The sequence below is a fragment of the Dasypus novemcinctus genome, chromosome 3 (assembly GCF_030445035.2).
Source record: "Dasypus novemcinctus isolate mDasNov1 chromosome 3, mDasNov1.1.hap2, whole genome shotgun sequence".
NCBI classification, from domain to species: Eukaryota; Metazoa; Chordata; class Mammalia; order Cingulata; family Dasypodidae; genus Dasypus; species Dasypus novemcinctus.
The window spans coordinates 27,609,367-27,629,429 of NC_080675.1; the positions used below are offsets into that span (position 1 = coordinate 27,609,367).

Sequence of the window (20,063 nt, forward strand, 5' to 3'; positions counted from 1 at the left end):
CTTTCGTGTTCACGAATGAGTAGGGAGATGACACCTGGACTGAAGGAAGCAGCAATAAAGACGTGAGAGTCTCACATTCTACTTTTGCTTTTTCATTAATAAGCTATGTAATCTCAGGCGATTCACATTCACTTTCCAGGCTTTAAAGCCTTTGACTATATTTTCCTCCGTTCCCTTTCAGTTCTAACAGTTTGTGAGCCTTTGCTATAAGATATTGGGCCCAAGTATTAAGGGGATTTTATTATTTCGCTGGTGGAAATTACCCCTCCCTACTCTCAAAGGACTAAAATAAACTAGCCTATGTTATTATTGTGAATAAATATTTTAGCGTTTTCAGATTAAAATTCGGTCAGGGCCAAGGCACCTCTCTAATGCACATCTTATTTCGATGAGGCTGTCTCACACAGAAGCCACTGGCCCTTTAATAAGAAAGGAACAGGGCAAGAGGGCGCGGTCCAGGGACTCAGGTGCCAGCTAATTCGGCTTCTTCCGGGAAAGTCTCCTGTCGCATGGCCTTATAGGACTTGAAGTTTCTTTTATGTCCTTTACCCCTTGGAAACTCATAGCTTCTGGGGACGAGATGGACTACAATTCCCAGAGACCTTCGCGGCAGCCGAGGGGTCCTCTACCGGCGCTGCGGCTGGGCGGCTAGTTCAAGTTGCCATAGCGGCAAGTCTGAGGCGAGCAAAGTCAGTTGCGTCGTAGCGTCTGGTCCGTTGCACCTTCTGGGTCTCTAGTAGCCGCGGGAGCGGGGTGGGCCCTCGGCGATGATCCGGCATTAAGGACCTGGGGCCTCTTCTTTTTCAGGTATCTTCCTCCACCGCCCCCTTGCCCTTTCTCTACCACTTCCCTATCTTATCGCTGACGTTCCGGGTCCTACTTCTACTTCCTCTCTTGTTAGGAGTGGGGGCACCAAAGCTGTGCGGGGATCAGGGATGAGGCCGTGAGTGGTTGCGGTGTGTGTCGACTTGGGGCGGGGGAGACAGCGTGCCTGATATCTGCAGGCACCTTTCTGTCGCCAAGGGTGTCCCCAGTCCAGTGCTGGGCGAGTTATCCAGGGTATTTAGATTACTTGTCTCTCCTAGGGAGCAGCTTGCCCTGTCGCTAGCATTTGTGAAGCATGACCTGTCAGGGAGATTGGAATCGCCCTGTATGCCCTCCAGTGAAACATTCTGGCAGTTGCTTGGCTGGTCTGGGATAAAACTTGATGTTTTGTATCCTGCTGTAGTCCCAGAAGTTTGCTAACTCCGGGAACGCAGTATCTATGACCTCTCTTTCCTATGCCAACCTCGGAGTTGCCCCAACTTTAGCTGTTAGCAATCCCTTGTTTGGGCTATTTCGCAGGAACACATGACCTTGAATCCCAGCTGTATCCTTTATTGGTTTGGTGGAGCAAGTCACTTTTCATCTGTGAAACGGGACATCGCAGCGCTGTGTCTAGCACAGTGCCTGCCTGGCACATTGAAAGTGCTCAATACCTGATATTTATTTTTATTAGTCATGCAGAATAATGTTGTATAATAGAAATATAATGCGAACCACATGCACTATAAAGAAACCATGAAATTAATTTTCATAATTTATTTAGTCTAGTATAGCCAAAATATTTTCATTTCAACATGTAACCAATATAAACTTACTAATGAGACATTGTACTTTTAAAAAAAAATTATGGTGTTAAGTCTTGAAATCTGTGTGCTTTTTACCCTTTCAGCACATCTCAGTTTGAATTAGCCAGATTTCAGTGCTCAGTAGCCACATTGGCTGGTGACTATTGAACAGCACAGATAGAAGATTAAATAACGTTAGCAATCTCACCCTGGCAGAGAGAAATTTGTGTCTATGGCTGCTCTCATGGGGTAAAGGATGCTCCTTTATTAGAGTAAAGTCTGTACCATACCTGTGTCCCCCAGTATGGCCCCGATAGTACATTTTACCTGTCTGACTTTGAATAATCTTAGTCAGTTTGAAATTGAGACAATTTATTTTGTTTATTTTGTTTAACTTTTCCAGAATACCTCTTCTCTTAAATTGGTTTACAGATATTTGTCAGAAATTCATTTTTATGGTGGCATTTACCAGTTCTTTGGATGACTGTGGATTCTTTCAGACTGCTTTGAAAGGAGTCACGAAGAATTGAAAACATTTCTGCCCATCGGTCTTTCCTGGAATCAAACACATTTTGTTTGTTTAATTGCACTACTAAGTGTGGGAAGAACTGCATAACCTATAAAATTTCCTTTAGGGATGCTTGCATGTTGTTGAATACTGGCTTAAAATATAGTTGGGCCATCAAAAATTCAAATTCATAAGTAACGTGTTAATTTCTTTGCCTGCCTTATTTAGTTTGCCAACTGATAGTCATGCTCAGGGACAGTAATTTTGGTTAGACTTGGGCTACAATTCATTGAGTAGACCTAGGAAGCCCAAGGGGTGCCAGGCATGAGCAGAAATCCAAGGAAGGGTATACTATATGAGGCCCTTGGATGTGCAGAATTCCTGTGAGGTCAGTTGGGCTTTTGGATGAACCCAGGGATAAACTCTACATGGTGAATATGAGCTAATTTTTATATTTTATTATTATTTTTTTAATATAAGGTTTAAGGTGTGTTTTACTCCCTTTGTTTCATTTATCTGTAGGGAAAGTATAGGGGCCACTGAAGATCACCACATCTACTGATTAGGCCCTTTGCCCCGAATCTCATGAAGAAATGATAGCAGGCAGACATACGTGCATAAGGAGAGCACTGAGCTCAGAGAAGAGCAACACGGAATTTTGGGGGTGTCCTTTGTAAGTATGCTTTCTCCCTGAGGTTTTGAGGTAACATATTTTTGCATATTTACAGTGAAAAAGAGTGTATCAGTAATACTTTTGAGGGCAAGAGGCCCTTTTCTAATGAAGTATAAAACTAAAATAGGGTGGTCATACATGCAATGTTGCAGAAAATCAGAGGAACAAAATAGATAAATTGAGAGTCATGTGTACCTGTAACAAAAGCAATAACGATGTAACTTTTTCTATTAGACAAGTATTTGAGAATCTTTTATTGTCCCAGGCACTGTATTAGCTATCATTTGCATGTATTGTATATAATGCTTTTATTGTCATTATCTTCACTTCTCAGATGAGTTGAATCTGAGGTTTATTTACTCAGAATTCTGGAGCCAAGAGATTGGTCTTCAGTCCCAAGTCTTCTGACTCCAAATCCCAGTCATTTCTACTACAAAGAGGCCTCATTACTGGTTATGATTGCACTCTAAATAGGATTTGACTTACAGTCAGCATTTTTAGATTGTGTATCATCTATGGGAAAATTTATTGTCATTCATCTCTTTAAGTATTCAAAGGGTTCTTATTATATTTCTTAGGTACATTTTTCAAAATACAATGATCTTTAAATTATTACTGAGGTAAGGGGTATAATTTGTAATTTTCATAAAGTGAACATATTCAACATGAATCGTCATTGGTTATCTAGGGTGCAGTATGAAAAACCCAAATTGTGCAACAAATTTAAAATTCTGGAGTCATTTAATGTATCCGTTAGTAGTGGATTTGTTATTTTTTTACTACTATGAATAATTTTGCATTGAACACTCACATACACATCTTTGCAGACTTGTTCTTTTGTTTTTCTAGGATAGTATTCATAGAAGCAGAATTTCTGGGTCAAAGCTCATGTGTATTACTCATTTTTATTTGCTTTGCCAGGCTGTTCTCTAGAAAAGTGATTCTAGTTAATATTCCTACCAGTAAGGTGTGCCTTTAACTTGCAATTTTTAAATTAGTGAAGTAAAGCATGTTTATAGATATGTTAGGGTCGTATATATTCTATGAATTGCCTGCTTTGCATCTTTGTATCTTTTTCTACTGGATTGCTCTTGTTTTCTTCTTATTTTTAAATAGCTAATTAATCCATTGGTTCCCATACAATACAAATATTTTTCTGAGTTTCTCCTTTAGTCTTTCAGACTTGTTTTTGGCGTCTTGTTAGTGTTATGAATGAGCCCAAAAGGCTTATCAAGCCATTATCAGGTATGCATACCTGTCTGAAATTTGTATAACCCTAAATATAGATCTTTATAATACTGGTGCTTGAAGTGTTTGGGGATGGAAATATTTGTGATTATATGAATCCCTTTAGCAGACAAACATTTAGAATCTACTCTGTGCACAGGGTTTGCCATGAAACAGGTAGTAATGAATCAATGAATGATACGCATGAATGAATGAATGAGTGAGTGAATGAAAGCTAAGCTTTCTATGTCCTTCTGAATGAAAAAAAGAGATCATAGAAGTGAACTATGATTATTTTAAAGGATGAGAAATAGGCAATTTTGTAGATTGTAGAAATAAGGAAAAAGTTTGGGAGAGTGAAGTCTTTACGATGGCAAGAAAATGGGTTTGCCTAGGCATTTAACACTCAGTATGTTGAAACAATACTGGAAATGGACCCAGATGGTAGAGAGCCTAGGTAATTCGAAGTTTAGAGCTTTATAGTGCAGATAAATAATAATTGAGGAATGTAGGTAACTACAAATTACTATCAAATTAAAATGGCTCAAAATAACACAAGTAAACGCCTAAATTTGATTCATTTATGTTTTAATACATGTATTTGAATGAATTTGAGATGCTTAACTTTGTTTACTCTATAGTAGACATTTTCATAAGTATTCATGTTTATACTATTTTGCAGCTCAATCCATACTGTTTGAAAACTTAAGATAATTAATTTAGGCCATTTGCCACAAGAATTACTTTATCCCACAGTTATTTAATTAGTACTTGCTATTTGCAAAACCCTGTACTTTGAAATTTGTCTCTGAATTAATCAGACAGGATAATAATGAAAATTAAAAAAAATGTTCCAACTACATTCCAGGCACTATGCTAGTTGTTGAGATACAACTGTGAACCTCAGAAACAGAGTCTCCAATGAGATTTAGAGACTAGTGGGAAGACAGACAAGTAAGAGCCATTTACCAATCTATGTGCTGTGATGAGGTGGTATCCCTTGTGTGAATACAGTGGAGGGGCATTTCACCCAGAGTTGGTGTGGGGTTGTGAAGGAAGACTTTTTAGGGGTGTTTTCTCTGTACTGAGACTTGAAAAAATAGGAGCAAGCCAAGGGAATAGTATTCCAGGCAGTGAGTTCAACATGGGCCTGAAGGTGAGATGAACATGACATATTTGAGGAATGTGAAGGAAAATCAGTGGCACAACTACATTTCATGGATATGTTTAATAAGTGCCTTGCTACATTTATAGAGCTATAAGAATGCAGAGGGAGGATAGATCCTTTCTGGCCAGAGATGGAAGTCTTCAACAAGAATATATTATTTGAGCTATACCTTGAAGGAAGAATAGAATTTAAATAGATGGCAATGGAAGAAGGCATTCCAGACAACTAATGACATTAATGAGGAGTACTTCTGGCCTTAAATACCTTTCTTAGGGGAGATAGGTCATGAAAAGGGAGTGATAAAAATAATAGGAAAAGTCAGAGGAAACATTCAGTGTTTGGGCAATGTATCTGGAATTTTTAATATTAGAAACAGAAGATTTGGGTTCTAGTTCTGTTAATTTCAACTTTTTAGCCAAGTGATCATGGGCAAGTATTTTATTCCCTTTATTGGCATAAGTGGAAGGGTGTAATTATATCTACTTTAAAGGATTTAAATGAAGCTCAAATGAGAAAATACTAACGAAAAGGCTTTATAAACTATAAAGCAATATGCAAATATAAGGTATACATTGCAATAAGAAGTATTTTCCTTAAAATTTTTAGTGTCATTTTGTTCACTAGGAAAGTCAAGCAGATTTTATTTCTTTTAAATATCAGGAGTAAGAAAGCAAGTATGCTTTTTAGTGTATTTAAGAAATAGCTTTTTTCTTATGGAAAACTGAAATTGTTATGGGAAACAAATAAATAGCCTTGTCTGGTATGTGTGATTGCTTGGAAAGTTTTTTTCTCTCAGAAATTACTAGCCTAACACTTATTACATCAAATTCTTATGCTTATTTTGTGAACTCTTTTATCTGTCCTTTTTTTCCTCCCATTAGAAGACTCTAACATTTCTTTGCATTCTGAAACCAAGTAGTTTTCACAAGAGTAGGCTAGGGAGGAAACTGGGAAATTAACCACCTTTTGAGTCAAAGCAATTGATGTATTAATAAAGTCTTTGTGTCAGTTAGCTTTTGCTGTCTAACAAATAACCACAAACCTTGGAGGCATACAACAATCAAAGCTTATTGCTTGTGTGATGGGTCAGCTAAACTGTCATGACTAGACGCACTCATTTGATTGATATAAGCTGGAAACCACTGGGGTGATCCTGGGTCCCTCATCTGTTAGTAGGCTAGGCATATCCTTATGGTGATAGAAATGTTATCCCATTTCAAATCTCTGCTTATGCCATGTCAGCTAAAATCCTATTGGAAAAAACAAATCACACAGCTAAGGGAGGGGAGGGGTAAAGAATTGGGGCCAAATTATGTAATGTTTTACGCTATTGTTATGAACTTAATTTCTGATGAACAATTAACTGGAAAACATTCAGATCTCTTTGCTTAAAATCAAGCCCCCTTTATCAGCGTATTTCTTTGTGATTCTAGTCTATATTAACAACTAATACGGAAGCTTCATTCTTATTCTCTCTTACCCAAGTTCTCTTCTGGTCTGCAAAGGATGACTTATTTCTGATATTTAACCCTGGTTAATTAATTCTTTGTAACTGAACGCCTGTATTTAAGCTGGGCTGATGTTTTAGTTTGCTAAAAGCTACTGGGAACAACATGCTAGAATTGGGTTGGCTTTTCTTAATGGGAATTCATCAGGTTAAAAGCTTACAGTTCTGAGGTTGTGAAAATGTCTAAATGAAGTCATCATCAAAGGTGCTTTCTCACTGAAGGTCTGCTGTGGGTGATTAGGAACATGGCCATGTCATCTAAAGATGCTTTCTCTCTAGCTCAGCTATGGCTGATCAGGCACATGGCAGGGCGTAATGGTGGCTCTGCCTAAATCAAGACATCAAGCAAAGCTCTCTGTCTGAGCTCCACTGTGGGTGATCAGGCATATGGCTCATCTCTCCTCTCTCTTCCAGGCTTCTCCCTCAACCTCTTGGGGGCCTCCTTCCATGCTTCTGTGCTCCACTGATTCCCACCTCCTGCTTCTGGGACTGCTTTCTCAGCTCTTGGGGTTTCTCTGTGTCTACTGCTTTTTCCTGTGTGTCTCTGCATGTTTCCCCCATTTATAGAGGACTTCAGCAAGAGCGCAGAGACCAACCTTGGTTACTCACTGAAGCAATCTGATCAAAGATCCCCCAAATGAATCCAGTCCTATCTAATGTTCCCACACCCACAGGAATGAATTAGCTCCAAGAACATGATCTTTTCTGGGATCCACAAAAAGCTTTTAAACTGTCACAGTTGGTAAATATCCTTTGTTTTGGTCCTTTACCCAAAATAGAGTTGCGTACTTAACTGCTAGCTGGAGCCTGTCAGGTAGTACAGTGAGGGAGCAGGCCTGGTGGGACTGTGGCAAACAGGAAGGTACATTCTTGAATATAGGGTAAGCACTATTCGCATCCATGTTGCTGTGGGAGAATTTGTCCCAGTGGTTACAGGTCTTTGGATTTTTTAAAGAGAGAGTGAAAATCAGAATTTTTATGTGAAGTCTCCCTGTTTTCATTTTATCATGTGAAATAACACAGTATTATTTTAAACCCAGCATATTGGTGGTCTGGGTTTGGTCTATGGTCTTCCAGTTTACATCCTTTGATTTAAACAAACTGGTATCAGAAGCTGGGGATACTAGCTCCATTTTTGTCTATGCTGATCTAATGTCCAATTTGTGACAGTTTGGACACTTGGCAGAGGTTATCTGAAACTCAATTCTTCTTTGCTATTTTGAGAATATTGTGGGGTGTGTGCACTTTTTTTAAAGCTGCTAGCAAATGTAGATGTGTCATTCCAGTGGTCAACTACAGGTAATAAATTCATCTCTGGGATTTGTTCGCATCCATTTCTCTTTTTTTCCCTTGAGTTTTTGTATGTTGTTTTTAAATTTTAACATATTTTACTTTTTATTTAATTTTGTAATCAGCCTCATTTATTTAAGACGTTTGCATGGATGTGTATAATCTAACGTATTGTCATCCTGCTCATGAGAATGGGGGAGGGATTATTTAAGAAATTTCTTTTGAAGTTGCACTGATTTTTGTTAGCTTACATGCATATAATCATCTGAGTAGCTAATACTTTTTTCTCAATGTCTGAATATGCAGTCAATTTGCATGCACATGGCAGCACATGGCATTTCCCAGAAAATGTGCCTCCATACTCTCTTGTTCAGTGGGTACTGCTCCACGTGACTCTGTGTTTTTGCTCTGAGGTGCTGGACCAGAATGGACTTCTGGTGTGTGGGAAGCAAAAACACGGCCTGGGAGCTGAACCTGCCAGGTTTGCTCTTAGGGAATAGAAGGACAGGTGTGTGTGTGTGTGTGTGTGTGTGTGTGTGTGTGTTTGTGAGAAAAAGCATGGGATGGAGAGAGGGAGAATGAATGAATTTGGTCTGTTGTGAAGAGTTTAGCCATTTTCTGATGGGCTTAAGTGTTGAGCCTGGAGTCAGACTGCCTGGTTTGAACTCTTCCTGGTTTTCTTCCTAGCTGTGTGAGTTTGGGCAAGTAAACTTTCTGAAGCTCATTTTCCTCACATATTAAATGGGTTAACCCTACAAAGTGAAGTAATATGTGTAAAGTGTTTAGAACAGGGTGTGGCACAAAGCAAAGGCCATGTATGCATTAGTGGTTTCTAATATACTTATCGTGATTTCTAACATGGTAACCACCACTGTATTATTACTGTATTCCTTTTTTTAAAGTTACATTCTCTCTCAAGCTAGCTTATTTGTATTTCTGTTTTGTGGAGGCTCAGAACCTTGATCATGATAATAAACACTTCCATTCTTACCTTTTTTTTGCTTTCAGGGAAGAGTACTTTTACTCATTGCTGCATTCTCCTACTGCCCTTTTTTTTTTTCTCTCTCTCTGTTGACATAGGCATGTAACAACACAGTGTTTCATTGCTTGCCTGGATTTGAATCCTGGCACTGACACTTAATAAGTTACTTTACTTCTGTAAGTCTTAGTTTTCTTTTTTTAAAAACTGGGATGATGATAATACTGTTGAGGATTAAATGAGATAATGTACCTAAAGTACTTACTACAAAGATTAGTCCATAGAAAACTCTGAGTCCCTGGCAATTATTGAAAAAAGGGGAATACTTCATTCCTTAAAGAAATAAACATTGAATGAGCCAGATGCTGTTCTGGGGACTGGGAATACCAAGTTCAACAAGATGCAAACTCTACCCTCAGAAAGGTTACAAATCCTGACTTGTGTGGATAAGTCTGAGATAAAACTATTATACATAAACTACCTGTCAAACCTAGATGCCTAATAAATGTTGGTTCCTGGTTTTCTATCTGTGATGTTCTAATTTCCAGCTATGTGCTCCAGTTGTTAAATATAGTGTGTTTCTACTTTCTACATTTTAAAACACCTTTTGTATTGACCTTTTATTTCATAGTTTGCTCATTGAACTTTTATCAAAGGACTATCTTTAAAAAAAAATCATTAGAGAAGTTGTGGGTTTACAGAATAATCATGCATAATATACAGGATTCCCATATACCACCATACCACCAACACCTTGCATTGGTGTGGAACATTGCTTTCAATTGATCGCAGCACTTTTTTATAATCATACTGTTTTTTTTTTTCTCCAACAGTAGTAGTCAGCACTTATTGAGAGATTCTGTATTGTAGGCACTGTATAAAGCAATTTACATGAACTACTTCATTTAAAACACCTACCTACTACACAGGTCTGTGAAATATTTCCTCTTTTTTTAAAAAAAATTTTTATTAGAGAAGTTGCAGAATTACATAAAAATCATGTAAAAAATACAATGTTCCCATATACCTCCCTGTTGTTGACACTCTGCATCAGTTACAATTGATGAAAGAATATTAAAATTGTACTATTAACTATAGTCCATAGTTACATTGGTATATTTTTTCCCATATACCATCTACAGCAGTTTGATATTATTAATGAATTCCAAAGAGAAATATTGGATTATGTTTGTAAACTGATCTTCTGGGCATATTAGATTATATTGGATTCATAGGTTTACCTGATTAAGTAATGATGTAAACTTCTTGTGCCGGTAGGGCCTTGAGTTCTCACCCTTTGGTGGGTGGGGACTCACAGATAAAAGGCATGGCAGAGAACAGAGTAGAGTGTTCTTAATGTTGGAGTTTTCATGGTGGTGTTTGATGCTGAAGCCGGTACCCTGGAAAGAGAGGAACCCCGAGCCCAGAAAGAAGCAAGCCTTGGGAAGCCAGGAACCCTCGACCCTAGAGAAGTAAGATCCTGGAAGGGGGGAACCCAGGAAGCCTGAATCCTCGCAGACATCGGCAACCATCTTGCTCCAACATGTGAAAATAGACTCTGGTGAGGGAAGACACTTAACGCTTTATGGCCTGATATCTATAAGCTCCTACCCCAAGTAAATACCCTTTATAAAAACTAATCATTTTCTGGTGTTTTGCATCAGCATCCCTGTAGCAGTTTGATATGGTTATGAATTCCAAAAATAGATATTGGATTATGTTTGTAATTTGGTCTGTACCTGGGTGTGATTGAGTTATGATTAAGGCTTTGATTGGGCCATGTCATTAGGGCATTGAGTCCCTGTTACTTTGTGGGTGGGGACTCACAGATAAAAGGCATGGCAAAGGACAGAGTTGAGGGTTTTTTTTTTTTTAATTTTTATTAGTCAGGGGTTCTTAATGTTGGAGTTTGATGCTGAAGTCTTAAGCTGGAGCCCTGAGGAACAAGACAGAACTGTTCGCCTGATAGTCTGTAACTGACTTTGTGGAGAGAGGCAAAGCCTAGAGAACCTCACAGTCTACAGCTGACCTTGTGGAGAAAACAGGAGCTGAGCCCAGAGGAACCCAGGAATCCTGAACCCTCGCAGACATCGGCAGCCATCTTGCTCAACACATGAAAATAGACTTTGGTGAGGGAAGTAACTTTATGTTTTATGGCCTGGTATCTGTAAGCTCCTACCCCAAATAAATATCCTTTATAAAAACCAACCAATTTCTGGTATTTTGCATCAGCACTCCTTTGGCTGACTAATATAGAATTTGATACTGAGTAGTGGGGAAGTGCTTTTGCAATTACTGAAATGCTGGAATGGCTTTATAAGCGGGTAAGGGGTATTTTTTGGAGGAATTGTGAGATGCTTGGAAGAAAAGACCTACAGTAGTTTGAAGAGACTGTTGACAGCAATATGGATGCTATAGAGACTTTTTATGTTGTCTTAGAAGTAAATGATGAAACTGATGTTGGAAACTGGAGGAAAGGCGGTCCATGGTTTAAAGTTACAGAGAACTTAGCAAGATTAACTCCTGATGTTTTATGGAAGGCAGAATTTGAAAATGGTGAGCCTGGGCATTTAGCTGAAGAAATTTCCAAAGTAAACCTGAAGAATACAGCTTGGCTTCTGCTTGCAGCTTATAGCAAAATGCTGCATGAGAGATATATGCTGAGGACTGAACTGTCGGGCACAAAGGAAACAGAAACTGATTCTGGAAATTCCAAGCTTCTGGAAATCAAGCTCCCTTATGCACACCTCAGCAGAGTCCCAGAGACAGATAAAGTAGATACAACCCCAGGTATTGGTTCTTCTGAGGGCTACAGAGACCCACAGGTTCTATGGTCATGGCAGATGGAGTTCAGTGCCATGTCAGTTGGCCCTTCTTTGGAGTTTGTGTTTCTGTGTGATGGAGCTGGACTCAAATGTGATCTTTGTTCACAAGCCTCTCCTGTTACATTTACCAGAACTGTGGTTGGTGCTCGGGTTTAATGTATACCCAGGGTACCTGAATCTCTGGACTGACCATGTGATAGCCAGGCCCTGAACCTCAACAGACTTCAGCTCCTATACTCTGGTTTATTCGACTTACCCCACTCAGCTAACATGGAGTTGAAGAAGGTCAACCACCACACCATGGAGCCAAGAGTGCCTACAACTGAAAGCAGGAGAATTGCATCCAGCATCCATGTGGAATCTAAGCCCCCTCTTGGTATAGATGTGGAAAGGACACAACCATTCCAAGGTCCACAGGATGGAGGAATAGAATATGATGAGAGTGGACTTTACTGATATTCTATTCATGAACTATTGTGATTAGTAATCGAAGAAAATATGGCATTGGTGTGGAGAAAATGGCCATGGTGGCTGCTGGGTGTGGGGCATGGGAGGAAGAGATGAGATGTGGAGGCGTTTTTGGGACTCGGAGTTGTCCTGGATGATGCTGCAGGGACAGTTACCAGACATTGTAGGTCCTCCCATGGCCCACTGGATGGAACGTGGGAGAGTGTGGGCTATGATGTGGACCATTGACCATGAGGTGCAGCAGTGCTCAGAGATGTATTCACCAAGTGCAATGAATGTCTCATGATGATGGAGGAGATTGTTGGTATGGGGGGAGGAGTGGGGTGAAGGAGGTGGAGGGTATATGGGAACCTAATATTTTTTGAATGTAATATTAAAAAAATAAAGACCAAAAAAAAAAAAAAAAGAATGTGCCCCATTGGAGGACTTAACTGAACTTGGAACTGGTAAATCCAAGATTTAAGATGCGGTTATGTCAGAAAGACTTGTGGAAAGTCTTACTGTCTGATGTCTTGGACTCCTGCTTTGTGCATGCTAAATCAACAAGGTTTTTGAGAGAGCTGTATGAACAAAACCACTGTCAGCCTGGAATAAAAGGAACATGGAAAGGAGAGATTAAAGGGGAAATGACTTCAAGAGGAAAACTGTGGAAACTGGGATCTGGAATTAAACATCACCTTGGGCCAAGAGAGGAACTCCACCCATGTGTACAGAGAAGGTGAGTTGGCCCCAGCAGTTGAAGAGGGTGTATGTTCCCACCTGATGTTTAGGAGAGTTTTGCTGCCTCAGGGCACAGAGAGGGTTTAGCACATTCCCCAAGGATTCAAGCAGTTAAGGTCAGCACCCCACAGGTCTGAGAGGGGTGAACTTGTCCCCCAAAGGTTAGGGAAGGCCAAGTGGTCAACCTGTTGCTCTGCGAGGGTTGAGCCTGTATGCCAAAGGTTAGGGAAGGCCAGGTGCTCAGCTATTGCTCTGTGAGGGTTGAGCCTGTATGCCAAAGGTTAGGGAAGGCCAGGTGCTCAGCTATTGCTCTGTGAGGGTTGAGCCTGTATGCCAAAGGTTAGGGAAGGCCTGGTGCTCAACTATTGCTCTGTGAGGGTTGAGCCTGTCTGCCAAAGGTTAGGGGGAATGTTGTCTTCACATCACTGTAGTAGGGGGGTTAAGTTTCTAACCCAAAGACTGAGTAAGGTGTGGCAATCACCCCAATGCTCTTGGAGGGTGAGTTCTGGAGCTTGGTGGACACCCAGATGCTTGACGAGGGTGGAACTAAGAAAATGGCTGTTGGGCAAGCCTGTGGAAAGGGTGGGTTCCCATAAGGCATCAAGGAGAAGAAACCATTATCTTAAGAATGACTCTCAGACTGAAATCAAATGGAGGATGCCCTGCAGTTTTGCTGAACTGTAGAGGACGCATGACTCATGTTTCCTTCCCAATTTCTCCTTATTGTAATGAAAATGTTTACCCTTTTTCTGTCCATTTGTGTAATGGAAACAGGTAAATTGTTTTATAACCTTCAGATGTCTACAGCAGACAGGACTTTGCACCAAGACAAACTGTATTTCATTAAAATAATTGTGATATGATTTAGTACTTGAATTGTTATGGATTTAAGGTTTTTTACGAGTGTTGTAATGTCTTTTTGAAATTCATAGGATGGAGTGAAGCAGTTTGATATAGTTATGAATTCCAAAAATATGTATCGGATTATGTTTGTAATATGGTCTGTACATGGGTGTGGTTGAGTTATGATTAGGGCTTTGATTGGACCGAGTTATTAGGGCATTGAGTCCCTGTTCCTTCATGGGTGAGGACTCACAGATAAAAGGCATGGCAAAGAACGAGTTGAGGGTTCTTAGGGTTGGAGTTTTGATGTTGGAGTTTGATGCCGAAGTCTTAAGCTGGAGCCCCAAGGAAAGAGACAGAGCTGTTCGCCTGATAGTCTGTAACTGACCTGGTGGAGAGAAGCAAAGCCTAGAGAGCCTCATAGTCTACAGCTGACCTTGTGGAGAAAACAGAGGAGCTGAGCCAAGAGGTACCCAGGAATCCTGAACCCTTGCAGACATCGGCAGCCATCTTGCTCCAACACATGAAAATAGACTTTGGTGAGGGAAGTAACTTATGTTTTATGGCCTGGTATCTGTAAACTCCTACCTTAAACAAATACTTTTTATAAAACCAACCAATTTCTGACATTTTGCATCAGCACCCCTTTGGCTGACTAATACAGAATTACAGTGGCCCAGAATATTCAGGAATGAAAGTTTGAGTCACCCCACCAGGCAAAGAACCATGGCTAGCTGAAGTGCTTGCTGAGGGTAATGGAAACATGGAATGGGTAGTGGAAGAAGGTCGTGATAAATAGGAACTTCAACCATGTGACCAGTTATAGAATCAAGGACTGTAATGGTCATGAATCATTCTTCCCTGTTTCATTATGATTATGATGGTTTATGTACACAAAATGAATTTGTCTTTTTCCTCATCCTTTTCCCCTATAACAAGTTATATCAGTTTCATGTCATAATATCTGAGGATATCAAGTTTAAGAGTGAATATTACCCAAGAAGTTACACCCTATTCTGTGTGGAATTAATGTGTTTCTGGTTGTACGCAGGAGAGTTGAACATTGTTAGGTGGAAATATGTGTATATATATACACACACACACAAATTTCTGTTGCTATTTTTACTTAGAGACTAAGTATGCTTTAAGGTAATGTGTATGGTTGCCTAGTTGACAAGAGTGGACTGTGATGGTTAGGCTAATGTGTCAACTCAGCCAGGTAATTGTGCCCAGTTGTTTGGTCATGCAAGCACTGGGCTTTAACTATAATACAAGGGCATTTATGGACTTTAGTCACCATTGAGTTTACTGCAGTGGTAAAGCAAGATAGCTGATTACAATGACATCAGTCAGGGAGATTGCCATCAGCAATGAGTGAGGCTTTATCCAATCAGTTGAATGCCTTCAAAGGGGAAGTAATTCCAGCAGTGAGTTAGAATTTCCCAGCTTGTCTTTAAAGACAGCCATCTCCCAGAACTCATCAAGGGCCTCATTGGACTTTCATCAGAGCCCCTGGTTGCAGCCTGCCTGCGGAACCTGGACTCGTGCATCCCCACAGTCATGTGAGAGACTCTGATAAAATCTCTTAGTATTGACAGATAACTCTTGTTGAATCTGTTCCCTAGCGAACCCTGACTAATACACCATCCTATTATTAATACCTTGTGTAAGTGTTGTACATTTGTTTTAATTCATGAAAGAACGTTATTACTCTTGTACTATTAACTGTAGTCCATCATTTATAATACACTTGTATACCAATACTGATAAACTGTCCTGTTTTATCTTTTAATTTTTATTCTGGTAACATATGACCTAAAATTTCCCCTTTTAGCTACATTCTTCTATATAATTCATTGCTGTTAATTACACTAACAGTAATGTTCTATCATTACCACCATCTGTCTCCAAAGCTTTACAATCAACCTAAGTAGAAATTCTGTACAAATTAAGTATCAACTCCCCATTCTCTAACCCCAGTCCATCCCTTGTGAACCTGTATTTGAGATTCTAACTGTGAGTTTGCTTATTACCAGTAGTTCATATCCATACAATATTTCTTCTTTTCTTTTGACTTATTTCACTCAATACGATGTCCAAAAGTTTTATCCATGTTGTTGCGTCAGGACTTAATTCCTTTTTACGGGTGAATAATAATCCATTGTATGTAGATATCCATTTTGTATATCCATTCATCGGTTGATGGACACTTGGGTTGCTTCCATCTTTTGGCTATTGTGAATATTGTCTCTGTGAACTTGGTGTGCAAATATCTGTTTGAGACCTTGCATTCAGTTGTTTTGTGTATAGACCTGGTAGTGGGATTGCTGGATAATATGGTAAATCTATACTTAGCTTCCTGAGGAACTGCCAAACTGTCTTCCAGAGTGGCTGTACCATTTTACATTCCTACTAGCAATGAATTAGTGTTTCTGTTTCTCCACAACTTCTCCAACACTTGTAGTTTTCCATTTTTAAAAAATAGTAGCCATTCTTGTCAGTGTGAAATATCTCCTTGTGGTTTTGATTTGCATTTTCCTAATAGCTAGTGATGTTTAGCATCTTTTCATGTGCTTTTTAGACATTTGAATATTCTCTCTGGAGAAATGTTTATTCAAATCTTTTGCCCATTTTTAAATTGGATTATTTTTATTGTTGTAAGGATTTCCTTATGTATTCCAAATATTTTCCAAATATTTTATCCTATTGAGTAGGTTGTCTTTTCACTTTTGTGACAAAGTCTTTTGTACAAAAGTTTAAAATTTTATGGCAGTCATTTATTTTTTTCTTTTGTTGCTTGTGTATTGGGTATACAGTCTAAGAAACCATTGCCTGACACAAAATCCTGAAAAAGTTTTCCTACATTTTCTTGTTGGAGGTTTATAGTCCCTGGTTCTTATATTTAATGTTTGATCCATTTTGAGTTTAATTTTAGTGTCTGGTGTGAGATAGGGATCTTCTTTCATTCTTTTGCATATGGATACTCATTTGTTGAAGAGACTATTTATCCCCAGTTGAATGGACTTGGCAGCCTTGTCATAAATCATTTGGGGAAGTGGATGTGGCTCAAGTGGTTGAGTGCCTGCTTCCCAAGTACAGGGTTCCAGTTTCAATCCCTGGTACCTCCTAAAAAACAAAACAAATGAAAAACCAACTCTCTCATTGGGGAGCAGATGTAGCTCAGTGGTTGAGCACCTGCTTTCCATGTATAAGGTCTTGGATTCAAAACCCAATACCTCCTCAAAACAAAAACAAAAATCAATTGACCATAGATGTGAGGGTCTATTTCTGAACTCTCAGTTCAATTCCATTGGTCAATATGTCTGTCCTTGTGCCAATGCCATGCTGTTTGGACCACTATCGCTTTTTAATATGGTTTAAGTTAGGAAATGTGAGTCCTCCGATTTAGTTTTTTTTTTTTTTTCAAGGTGTTTTTGGCTATTTGGGCCCCCTTATCCTTCCAAATAATTTTTTTTTCCATTTTGTTATTAGAGAAGTTGTGAGCTTACAAAACCATCATGTATAATGTGCAGAATTCCCATACATCACCTCTCTACCAACAGGTTACATTGTTGTGAAACATTTGTTACAGATTATGAAAAATTTCCAAATAAATTTAATTGGTGTTTCCCATTTCTGTAAAGAAGGCTTTTGGAATTTTGATTGTGATCACATTAGCTCTGTGAATTATTTTGCATAGAAGTAACAGCTTAATGATATTTATTCTTCCAATCCATGAACACAGAATGCTGTTCCATTTATTTAGGTTTCCTGTGATTTCTTTTAGCAATGTTTGGTAGTTTCCTGAGTACAAGTCCTTTACATCTTTGGTGAAGTATACTTCTAGATATTTGTCAATTTTAGTTGCTATTTAAAGTGGATTTTCTTTTTCTTGATTTTTGTATTAGCCAAATGGGTGCTGATGCAAAGTAGCAGGAATCTGTTAACTTTTAAAAAGGGTATTTATTTGGGGTAAAAGCTTACTGTTAGAAGGCCCTAAAGGGTCCAGCTCTGGGTTGCTTTCTCAACAAAGTCATTTGCCATGTGTTGAAACAAGATCCTTGCTGATCTCTGCGAGGGTTCGGGCTCCCCCTTTGGGCTTGTCTCTTAGGGCTCCTATATAAGTCTCAGTTGCTCTGTTCTCTTCAGCTGCAAACTATCAGGCAAATGGCTAATCCATCCTTCTATGGCTCCAGGATCAAAAATAAATTCCTTCCAAGACTTGACAAAGTTCTCTCCCCTGGTATCTATGGAGCTTTCTGTCTCTTCCTGTGTGTCTTCTTGAGTGAGTGTCTGTTTTTTCAGCCCACCAAGGGAACAGGGACTCAACCCTGAGTCATGCCCTATGCCCTACTGATATGGTGAATTAAAAGCCCTAAATTGATTTACTCAAGTAAATGTAAAATCTTTGAATTTTATACAAAGGGTATCATACTGAGAGGAATAGACAAGTTCACAAACATAATCTTTTTTTTTTGGGGGGGATTCATAAATAATCTCAAACTGCTACAATTTCCTCCCCCAATTGCTCATTACTAGTGTATAGAAACACTACTGATTTTTGTGTGTTCGTCTTGTGCCCTACCACTCATCGTTTGCTACCTAACAGTAATCTCAACTAATCCTCTAATGATATACATATTACCATTGTCACTCTTCACTAAAGATTCTTTGTTTTTTCCCCCCTTAAGTTATAGTAGTGGCTTTCAAATGATTTTCTTTTCTTTTGAGAACCTTTGTAAAAGCAGTGTTTACTGTATGAAACCATAGAATGGATGCTAGATGAAGGCACAACTGTCCTGGTAGAGCTCTGAGGAAGCTCTGCTTATTTGGACTATTTTGGTTTCCTCTGAGACTGGCTGGTTTTCAAATTGGTCTCTTTTTCCTTCTTTCATCCTTAAGATGGGTGGAAGGATTCTGATCTACTCTCCTGGCATTTTATTATATACCTATCTCACTATGTCATAGCTAATCTTTTACAGATCTTTTTCTCCCATCGAGGACTGTGCCTTATCTATTTATTTTTGTCTTTTTGTTTATAATATAGTGATAATTTAGCAAATGATGAAAAAATTAATCTTTTGCAAGTATTTCTTTAATTCTGTTTTCTATATGTTACATTATGCACTGACTTAGGGCTTACAGACTGGGCAGTTGATTTTTATCTTATTTGAATTTGTCAAGAGGGTTTGAGGAAATAAAATTATAGGGTAGTGGTAATGGAAAGAAGAAAGATAAAATCGATAATTGTTTACCCATGTTAATGTCTGCTGGCTTGTTAACCTTTTCACTTGAAGGGTAAAGCAAAGCTTTAAAACCCAATAGTTATTGAAACAGTAAGAAAAGCATTCTAAAATTTGATCTTGATTAGTGATTAAGCCAAAAGTATACTTTGCAATTCCCTCATCCCCCCAAATATCAACATCATCACCTTGAATATGTTTTTTTTTAGGACAGTTTTTTTGGACAGGGACAGCTGAGACATTTGGAGGCCACAGAGGCAATCACCTGCTTAACATGCACTACTCAGCTCTTGTGAAATAGCACCCTGGTGTTTGGTGCTTATCTTTTATGGAACAGCTTGCAAATCCTAATTGTTTTAAACTGGCTTGAGGAAAAGAGATTTGAGAATCAGTAAATTACAGCTCTCATACATATAAATGTGCATTATAATGAAGACAATCTGATACCTCTTTAGGTTAAATAACAAAAGAGGTGGACTTGAGTTTGTGAAGATTTGCTGCCAATAGTTTTATAACAAGGTTTGAATGCAGTTTTACCTTCTTTGGTCATGATTGCATATGGACATTTGTTTTAAATGAATAAATTCTCAATGGCAGCAAATTAATGAAGGTTCATTACTTGCTCTTGTGGCTGTATGTCTTCTTTGTAAGGTTCATTAAGGCAGAAGCAACAGTGTGCCTTTAAATACTAATGTGTTGGAAGCAGCTTAATAAACGTTTAAGACTTATGCCATCTGCTTTCGGTCCAGAACTTTCTCGAAGATTCTACAGGCTTTCACCCAAGGTTACCCATCTTAGACCTATCTAGAGACTCAGACAAAGCTCCAGGTCTGAAAAGCAGATATCACAAATATTGTTGAGTTCTTAGCAACAGGAAATTACTTTGTACCAGTAGGTGGTAGTAAATTTCAGAGGAGTATTTTCTGCTTATTGTCCAATTGAAGGAAACTCCTTTCTCACCTTTAACCAGAATTTAGACAATTCAGTTTCTTTAAATTGTTC

The 20,063-nt window shown here is 38.9% G+C and overlaps 1 protein-coding gene across 8 annotated transcripts in view; it reads left to right on the forward strand.

Moving 5' to 3' along the window:
• Positions 1 to 579: 579 nt before the first annotated feature.
• The window catches only part of CEP128 (centrosomal protein 128), a 478,155-nt gene continuing 458,671 nt past the window's right edge, over positions 580 to 20,063 (forward strand). For 3 of the 8 annotated variants that reach the window (XM_058292847.2, XM_058292855.2, XM_058292851.2), the window contains exons 1-2: positions 616 to 807; positions 2,641 to 2,791. The gene's annotated coding sequence lies outside the window, so the exon portion shown is untranslated. Of the gene's footprint in view, positions 808 to 884; positions 2,550 to 2,640; positions 2,792 to 20,063 lie in introns of those variants that run through there. The other 5 variants (XM_058292841.2, XM_058292852.2, XM_058292854.2 and 2 more) reach the window with 4 other exon arrangements.